Source organism: Anoplopoma fimbria, chromosome 9, assembly GCF_027596085.1.
Source record: "Anoplopoma fimbria isolate UVic2021 breed Golden Eagle Sablefish chromosome 9, Afim_UVic_2022, whole genome shotgun sequence".
NCBI lineage: Eukaryota > Metazoa > Chordata > Actinopteri > Perciformes > Anoplopomatidae > Anoplopoma > Anoplopoma fimbria.
This window is the reverse complement of record NC_072457.1, coordinates 2698548-2708734: the sequence shown is the minus strand read 5'-3', so window position 1 is coordinate 2708734 and position 10187 is coordinate 2698548.

Sequence of the window (10187 nt, the reverse complement as noted above, 5' to 3'; positions counted from 1 at the left end):
CATCATGAACACAACAGCTTTATGATTAAATGCAAAATTCAAATATATATAAGGGAAGCAGGAGAAACAATTAGGCTGGATCCATACAGACAGTTTCTTTAGTCAAGAAAATAATCTTAATTTATTTTATAAAAATAGTGATTAATGTAGCTTTAACCTCATAACATCCCTCAAAAAAACTAAAACTGAGCTTTAAGAAACCAAAAATATAAATGTGTATGATTATGAAAAAAGAGATCATATTGAATTAAACAAATATTTGTTTTTCTTAGGATATATGATCTGTACAACAGAGTTAAAGGGCCAGCGTGTGACATTTCAGGGGATCTATTGGCATAAATGTAATATAATATTCATAACTATGTTTTCATTGGGGTATAATCTCTGCTGGGTCTGTCCACGGTGGACTGGTCTCAGCTGGGTCTGGGTCTGTCCACGGTGGACTGGTCTCAGCTGGGTCTGGGTCTGTCCCACGGTGGACTGGTCTCAGCTGGGTCTGGGTCTGTCCACGGTGGACTGGTCTCAGCTGGGTCTGGGTCTGTCCACGGTGGACTGGTCTCAGCTGGGTCTGGGTCTGTCCACGGTGGACTGGTCTCAGCTGGAGGCCCCGCTGGAGTCTGAGCTGAAGGAGTTTCTGGTGGTCATATAGAGGATCAGGATTACAATTGAGACTGTTTCATTACCTGATAAAAGTTTTCCACAGTAACTTTAATTTACTTTTGTTACATAATTTACTTACTTAACCAACAAATGTAACAAACATACTTATTTTAATTCAGAACATGATCTTTTCCTAAAGCTAACCAAGTAGTGTTGTCGCCCTGAACAGGTTCTGCACTGTCGGGGCTTTACGCATGCTGGTCATTCATAGCAGAACGCACGAAAAGGAACTTTTTTTGCGAGACATCATAGGAACCGTATAATGAGGACACGTTGGTTTAGAGGCAGAGCTTCAGTCTGCTCAAAAAATAGATGCTGGCAGCTGTGCAACCAAAACTTAAAACCAAAATAACTGCAGGAAAGATATTTGAAAAACCCTGAAAACTGATTTGATGCCAATTCGTTAATATAGCTCGTTAGCATTTTTTGGACAGAAAATTTAGAGTGAAATGTGCTTTTTTTTCCCACTTGCATACTCGCTTTATCTGCCTAAATTGAATGTTGAAAATGAAAGAAACAACAGTTGAGGTCAATTTAATACTCTATACAAAGAACAGAGCAGCTCTCTCAAGAAAACGCCTCTCAGCACCTTCAACTCTTCTTCTGCAGAAGACAAGATTGCGATAGACATTGAGTTTTTTTTCTCCGCGGGCTATTATTGAACACAGCAGAGTGTCAAATCTACTATGGGATGAGTGAGTTATGTAAAGTCTCTAGGTACGGATCTCTCGAAAGTACTACTGTACCTCTCAGCCAAAAATATTCCCTCTCCTCTCTGTTCCTTTACTATTTTGGCCCGAACCCTGATATCGACGTAACATCATCGGATCTAAAAGCTAGCCAATCTTTACAGGGAGCAGGTTTTCCTCCTTCCTTTGACGCCCACGGAAGCAGCGTTGTAAGAAGGATGGGAGTCGTTCTGACAGATGTGTGTGCGCATGTGTTTCTGTTTGTGTTTACTAAATGCAATCTCACGCCTTCACTCACGCCTGTTTCTTCTGGGTCATCTCTCTCCCGACCCTCCCGTCTCAGCACTCCCATTTATCCACCTCTCCGTCCCTTTATCCGTCAATCCATCCGCAGAGCTTTCCTTCAATTTGTTTGTCAGCTTTACTCCACTGAGTAGAGCCTTATTGGCATGAGACAAAACAGCGGCGCTGTCAGAGTCTGTAACTGTCAAACTAAACGAACACAAAGCAGAAGACGGAAAAGTCAACCAGCAATGGAGATAAACAGGATGCTTGCAGAAAATAAATTGTAGATTGTGGATATGTTGCTCAAGTCAGGGCCATGTCGGTCAATACTTCAGATTAACGATGATGCAACTGATTCCGTAGCTCAGAGGCTTGTTTCTGTACTCGGTGACGTCTAAAAGCCCGTTGTCTTTGGTTGTTTTAGCGACTGATGACATCTGAAGCAGCTTGTCACTGAACCAAAGGATGGTCTGAGCTGGACTCAACCGCTACGGGGGCTCAATACGTTTAGAGTCACACACGTTTTGTGGTTTGTAGTAGCATTGAAGTGGAGAAGTTAGAGAGTAAGTTATTTACGCCTTCACCATTTTGGTTTGCTCGTCACCATCTTGGTTTTTGGCCATTGTCATTATGGTTTTGGGTCGTTGCCATCTAGTTTTTTTGCCTTTGACATTGTGTTTTTTGGTCGTCAGCTTTTTGGCTGTTGCAACTTTGCTTTTTGGCTGTTGCCATCTTGGTTTTTGGCTGTTGACATTTGGATTTTGGGTCGTCGCCATCTTGGTTTTGGGGTTTTTGGCCATTTTACTTTTGGGCCAAAGCCTCTTGGTTTTGGCAATCACTGTCTTTACGAACAAAATGTTTTTTTTGCTTTCATGAACCAGAAACGCTGTGTAAAAGGGTTAAAGTTGTAAGATTAAAACACGGACAACTTCTGGATAAAAGTGTTTTTTCCTTTTTTAAATGTTCCCTGTATTATAAAGTAAGACTTCCACTTCTTTCCGTTTTGTAGGGCAGTTTCTATTTCATCCACAAGAGCAGCATTCTGTGACGAGTAATCTGCTTCCTGGTTTCCCTCTACTCCCATGTGCGTCTCCCCAAATAAAAATTCACCTCACATCCTGCTTTGAGATTCTGCTAAATGTTTGATAAATCTCTGTCAGTGCATCACGTCTGGACTTGGATTTTATTGCTGCTGAGTCACTGCATATGGCTGAATTGCCTGTTGACTTCTCTAACCACCAAAGCGTACATAATATTGGCAGCATTATTTCTTTGAACACTGACATCTGGTTTGAAATGATATGTCCCGTGTTTATTCAGGAATCGTAACTCCAAATGCCACTTTCCAAATCTGTTGATCCTTTGATCCATCTGTATAAATGTAGAAATATGATCTCCACTCTTTTTGCAAACAGGTCTTAACTTACATGACTACATCAACAGATTTCTTTCTCTTGTAATTATTCATCATGCATAGGTCAACTTCAAATTCTGGGACCCAGAATCCATGATGGCCGAACTGGCCAGCAGACTGGAGGGCACACATTAATATTAATAATTCCAATTTCGTCAGCCTTATAATTTAAGTTTATTTCCAGGAATTACACAGTCTTTTTGCTGGAAATGTTAACGGCCGACACCCACACAACCACACCCTTTGTATACCTTACTGGGAACCAATTGGACTGGACTGAACCACCAGTGGGGGGGTTCACTATATATTTTCATAGAGACAGATAACTGATGACTCCAAAATATATTTATAAATTTGTCCAGTATTTGCTAAATCTTAATAAATCAAAATGTCCATGTATCCTGCAGCTCCAGAACAAAGACCAAACTCAACAAACAACCGATACGTTATGCTTCACCTTCTCTTTTAAAGATGGTGCAACCAGGAAATAGATATAGGCATGAACTCATGGTCACTACTATTTTGCCTTTGGACCCCAAAGCAGTTGAGTAGCGAGGTAAAAGCAATGTTTAAAAGTGTGTTAGCGGTGCCGAGGGGAACAACCCACTGGGTTATGTGAACGTGGTACTCTGTAGACTACTACATTCACAAAATGTAACATTGAAAAGGAGTGTGTGTTTAAGAGATACGCAGGTCTAGGTGACTACACCTGAGAGTGTGGATAGTGATTGAAATAGCTTATTCTTTATCATGTGGAGGCCTGTAATAGGTCTAAAATAAACAGCCAACATGTCTAATCGATGTCGCCCGTCTGTTCATATCTCTCACAGGCTACATTGTGTGGGAATGACCTCCATAGATGCCAAATAGCTGCACAGAAAAAACTTTAAAGGTGCTAAATTTGAAAATCAGAGTATTAATATGACAGCAAACAAGTATTTGCAATGTAAAAGAGATATAGTGGAGTAATGTTTACCTGAGCAGAGAAGGACTTAACTTTCGCTTTCTTTTTTTTGATGTGAGCTTCTCTTTGCTTGGTCGGGTCTGTCAACACCGTTAGCTGCAAGCCGCCAGTTCAGCCCTCACCATGTTGAGAGCTGTGTGCAAGCAATCCCTCAATCATAGATATTTAATACGTTTATTTATATACACATGGAGGATAGAGAGGGAATCTCTTCAGACAGTAAGTGTTGGATGATACTGAAGGTCTTTCTGGGACTGTAAACCGTTTTGAATAACGTAAAATGTTCTTTTTATAAGCCCCGACACACCCATAATTGGCATATTTCTTCCGCCATTTCATTAGAATATCACCTTGTTCTGTCCCATGACTGGTTGAGCTTTCTCTTTGCACATCTGGCTCTCTGCGGTCCAGGTAGGCCTTCCCACTCGTGAGCGTGACGTAAATCAAAAGTGGTTGTCGACGTGGGTGTAGCCGGGCTCGGCGGAGTAAACAACATCCTGTGTTTCTGGCTTTTTCATGCTGCAGTCGGGGATGAAAGCGAGAGTGAGTGAGTGAGTCAGTGTGTGTCGTGGCACCCCTGGGTGAACCCAAAGTAAATGCTTCAGCTGCTAAACGCCGGCAGAGCACTGATGCGGTGCATTTGTAGGCCTGTGTTTGTGTTTTGATGAAAAAGAGGCCTCGTCCATCGTCCTGGCGGTCTGTCTCTGTGTCCATCAGTAGCTCTCAGATTTATAAGCTCCAGTAGGTAAAACCTCCGTCTCCTCTGCCGCCCCATAACTCTGGCTACCTCTCTCAGAATAATGGATCTCAGCATGTTGCCAGCTGATTTTATTCATTTCCAGAGCTTGTGCTGGGACTCACCGAGACCGTTTACAGTTTAATTATGTCTTTCCGAGCCAAATCACTTGTTCTCCATTTGTTAATTGGAAAACGCTTTTTTGTTTTTTGTTGGCAGCGCAGCGGTGGGGTGACTCTTTTACAACCTGTTATGACGTAAGCAGCCTAAAAATGGGGAAGTCATAGGGTTCGGTCTCTGAATTGGAACAAAGCTCTTAAGCATCTCTGCTGGGAACTACAAGGGCATGCTGTGCATCACAATTCTTTGTAAGTTTTGTAAGTGTGTAAGGCTCTTAAACCTCCACCTGTACCTGACAAAGCAAGCAGGTTAAAGCAGGTCTGAATAACACTCATTATAAAGCTGAACTTCCACCCAGCAGTGCAGTTCAGCGTGTTGAATATTAGAACAGTCATATTCGCATTGTGATCGTTCCGATCCATTCTTATGAACCTGATATCTTAGGAACGCCTGGAGGGAATTTCCACATATTGGGCACCTGACAAAAGAAGTGATTTGCTTATTAGTTTTACACACATTTCTTATTGGATTAAATAGGCTTCGACCTCCGTTCTTAGAAGTGAAGCCAAGGCTGAAGTGTCTTAAACTTTCATTCTCTCTACTGTCCATCAGGGAACGACCCCTCTGGTTGAATAGAAGTCTAGGAGAAATTCTTCAATACAGCATGATGTTCATTTAAGATAAGATAAGATAAGATAATCCTTTATTAGTCCCGCAGCGGGGAAATTTGCATTTAGTAAATGATGCTCCATTTAGAGTCAAACAGACCATAAAGTAGGGTATGCTTTAGGGCGGGGCTACTGTGATTGACAGGTCGCTACTGCTACTAGAACCATACAGAGTCTCTACGCCACTCCTCCTGATTCCAAACATGGTAGCCTTCTGTTCACTGGTTGCAGTAAAGCAAGATGGGGACCAAAATCCAAAATGTCGATGGCCAAAATGCAGAACTCCGGGTTTTAAAACTGCAACTGCGCGGTTGGCGGATTGATACAATGACGATTTGATAAGTTCGGTTTGGAGTTTAAATATAGGAGACCACTGATTGGTCAGAGAGAATCTTCACTGGCGCAACATAGGACACCCAGTCATTTTAATCATACTTATTTTTAACGGAATTTCGTAGGAAACTTTTTTAAGATATGTAACTTTTGTATGAGGATACGTTGGATATTTTTACAATATCAGGAGGATATGTCGGCAGTTTAAAGCTGAAGTATTTAAAACTTCTGTAAATTGACATTGTCACTCTAAATGCAACAACAACAAAAAAAAAGAAGTAATTTAAACTGCAACAATGATGGCAATCATCCAGAGTCCTGCATGTGGTGTCATTTCACCTTGGTGAGGAGGACGGAAATGTCATCAACCAACAAATTATTATACCCTTCCACATAATGTAGACTATCCTATATTTTCACTTCATACTCCAGTAACACATTTGTTTTTTAGGATTAAAGGAGCTGCCGTGACTATCACCTTGGATTAATACCTGCTCAAGAGAAGCACATTTTTGCAAGTCAAAAAGATATTCACCATATTTATGTGTTGGTGTTTGCCATTTTTCAAAAGTTCCGGTACTTCCCCAGATAACCTAGTGTCAATGTCACACCTTTTGGCCGGTTGCTGTTTGAGCCTCATAAGCTGATGTGAGAGGGGAAGAGACACCGTGCTGCTTGTTTGCATTCACCTGCTTCTTGATGGATGCAGCAGTCACCGAGCTGTGACCTGAGAGGTCAGAGCGTTTTGGGGGGGTGGCGGCGTTGACGGGCAGAAAGAGGTCAGCGGCAGTCAGACAGTCGGAACATCAGGAGACCAGAAGCTGTGTTTGGCTGCTAAACGGAAGGCTGGGTCGCTTTTATCTCTGCTGCCTGGTCTGTTTGACTCATTTGAGTAACTGACTTGCTGATTACTGTGAATCTATGCATCTTGAAATGATCATTAGATGATATTAAATCGTTTTTTTTTGCACTAACTTTTAGCTTCATTTCATTACCACTCCATTATTCAGTTTTTATATCAGATTTCCTCACAGTCAAAGAATTAAAACAGTGTGCGTCCTGCTCGTAGTTTAGTGATGAAACCCTGTCGCACCACGGAGCGTCTTGGCTGCTGACAGCGCTGTCAGCTGCCGGCACAGTCAATCACACGGGACGGCAGAGGACAAGGTTGTACCAGCGTCTGCTTCCAGAGTAGTTTTGGCTGACGATGCTGCGTTCAGAGCTTGCCCTCTGTTTCCATCACCCTTCTTTATTTCAATTACAGTTAGTTTTGTAGATTGGGTCATTTTGTGCTGCCCACATGTGAAAAATGTATTTTAAGTTCTGACTCATACATCATTCACATGTGGCCCTTATCCTCTTCCGTACTGTTCGTTGTACGATCAAACAGCTAAATAAATAAAAATTAAGTGAGTAGTGTCACTGTTTGTAATACGGTTTATCGTATTTCTCCCAAGTAACAGGCATTTATATGTGATGATGTGAGGATATATTGGCGGGGTAGGACCATAGTGGTATTGTAATTGAAGATAACAAGTAATTAGCTGCAAATGTTTTCTTTTTTGTAATTGAAAAAGTTATCTGTCAACCTCTCTCAGGCTTCATCCACACTAATACGTTTCCCTTTGAAAATGATCTCCGTCCACACGGGCGTCACAGCACCAAGTGATTCATGTGATTTACGTCCAGAAAACTAATATCACATGACTATTTGTTTACAAGCGGGTGCCAGTTTAAACAGTAAGTAAATTGGTTGCTGAGTATTATTGTTCTCTTTGCCTGTCGTACTGGAGAGCATTTATGCTTTTGTTCTTTAACAGTTTCTTTGTGAACTGCAGAACAAAATAAGAACTAATAAGAAAAGGAAAGTCCTCTGTTTCGTGTCTGTCGGCCTTCTCAAAGCCGCAAACTGTGACTTCAAACGTCCGCCCCGTAGCGCTGAATTGCAAATTGATTAAAAAAACAGCTTGCTTCCTCAACTTGTCGGCAGTAATATACAATGCATTTCAATGCTACTACTGCCGACATGCTAGAATTTAGTACAGACAACAAGCCGTGATTAACAAACAATGTGAACTATAATGTCGTTAATTCCACTGAATGTAATGGAAGAATTTCTTGGATTGTTTTATGTTTTTTAAAGATTATTATAATTTTATGCATCCCACTCTATTCAGTTTGTCATTTATTTATTTATTATTTATTATCTGATCTGTTGGGAATGCATCATTTTTTTTGTACCTTTCATGAGCTGGTACTGCTTTGAGGATTACCAAACACAGTGAGAACTATTATGTCGTGAAGATGCATTCCTGCATTTAGATGCAGCTGTCAAGTAAAACATCCTCTCTTGACCTGACAAATGCAAAATAACTCGTCCAGTCAGCTCTTCCTCTGCTGAGTTCTCACTCCTCAGCTAGCTGTATTGATGAAAATGTGTTTTTCACAGTAGATTTAGAGAAATTATGGCCCTCGTAGCTCCTCAAGGGTAGGAAAAGGTTTTGCTCATCCACTTTCCTCTGGTCAGGATCTTTTCCCGGCGTCGCTCAGGGATTCAGTTCATTGACCTTCCAATCAGAATCCTGCTTCTTTGACTTTGAGGCATTGCTCCCAGGTTCTCTTAAATGCACCAAACCAAGGCTGCCTTTTCACTGTGCATCTGCAGACACTGCAAGTAACACATACTTATGACCACACTAGAGTCACTATTCGCCCCTCTGTGCGTAGCTAGATTAAAGAGAGGATAAAAAAAAAATACTTTGAATTAAATCACATTTATAAATTCAGGGTGAGTCATGTTTATTTAAGTGAGCTGAGTCTGGATGTTCATCTTGTTCATCTCCACTTTCTGTTTATTTGTGTCACGTTGGGAACTGAAGGTTCTGACGTCAGTGTTGAATCAGGAATCAGGATGAATAAATGAATTCACTTAATTGTGCCTGAATTACTATCCGAGCAGTGTAATTACCAATATCTGTGAAACATTTTCATCATGATGGCACAGTATTTCTAAAATGGGCATATTGTAAATGTAGGTTTAATTTTAGTTATTTGATAAAGTTTATAGTCTTTTCAGTGTGGACAAAATCATATTCAGAATCGCGCATCTGCACACAACAGCGATTTAAAGCTGAAATCTGAATTCATCAACACTGACCAGATTCTAAATGAATAAATCAAACCTTATCTGGTTATCAAAACATTGTATATTAAGCATGAAGGCCTGCGGTGTAGTTCAGCCAGTGAGCTTGGATGCAGTGGCATCCTGACTGTCATTACTGACTGAGTACTGCAGATCTACAGTATGTAGAATGGAGTAGTACTTTTTACTGTAGATCTACAGTATGTAGAGTTGTAGTAGTACTTTGGACTGTAGATCTACAGTATGATCTACTGTAGATATATGTAGAGTTGTAGTAGTACTTTGGACTGTAGATCTACAGTATGTAGAGTCGTAGATTGTAATCCCCTCTACTGTAGATGTAGACTATCTAGAGCTGTAGTATATCCCTATCCTGTACATCTGTAGAATGTAGAGTTATAGTAGTTCTTTGTATAATAGACAACTAATATATATAGTTGCAGTACTTCCCTGAACTGTAGATTCCCTGACTGTAGATCTATATTATGTAGAGTTGAAGTAGTTCCCTGTCCGGTAGATTTATAGTATAGACTTGTAGTAGTTCCCTTCTAAGCCAGAATATGAGAATCCTCCTGGTCTCCTCTGCTCTCTGTCCCCCGGCGGACGTAACGAGAAACACAATGACTAAAACTAGAGAAAGGATTCTGCTTCATCCCTGTCTTTCTGTCTCAATTAGTCATTCGTCCACTCATCTGTCTCTCCAACTCTCTCTCCCTCACCCTGCTCTTCTTTTGCTGCCCCCGTACCTTTTATTAAAGTGCTCTCTCCATCACACCGTTTGTGCCTTAGGGGGTGCATTTTTTTTTTTTTCAATGTCTCACTTTTTTTTTCTGTTCTCCATAACTGTCTTCCTCTCTCACCCTCAACTGTTCACCCTCTCACCCTCCTCTCTATCTGTCCATCACCCTCCCCGTCTCCCCTCATAAACCCCCGTCACCTCTTTGTGTGTGTCCTCTGTCGTCGGGGTTGGGTCCATAGTTTGTCCTTGATCCATGACATGTGCATGGTCCTGAGTTTGTGTTCTCTGCTGGTACTGCTAATACAACTAGACCTGTGTTATTCAAGCCCTGCAGCACGCACACACACACACACACACACACACACACACACACACACACACACACACACACACACACACACACACACACACACACACACACACACACACACACACTC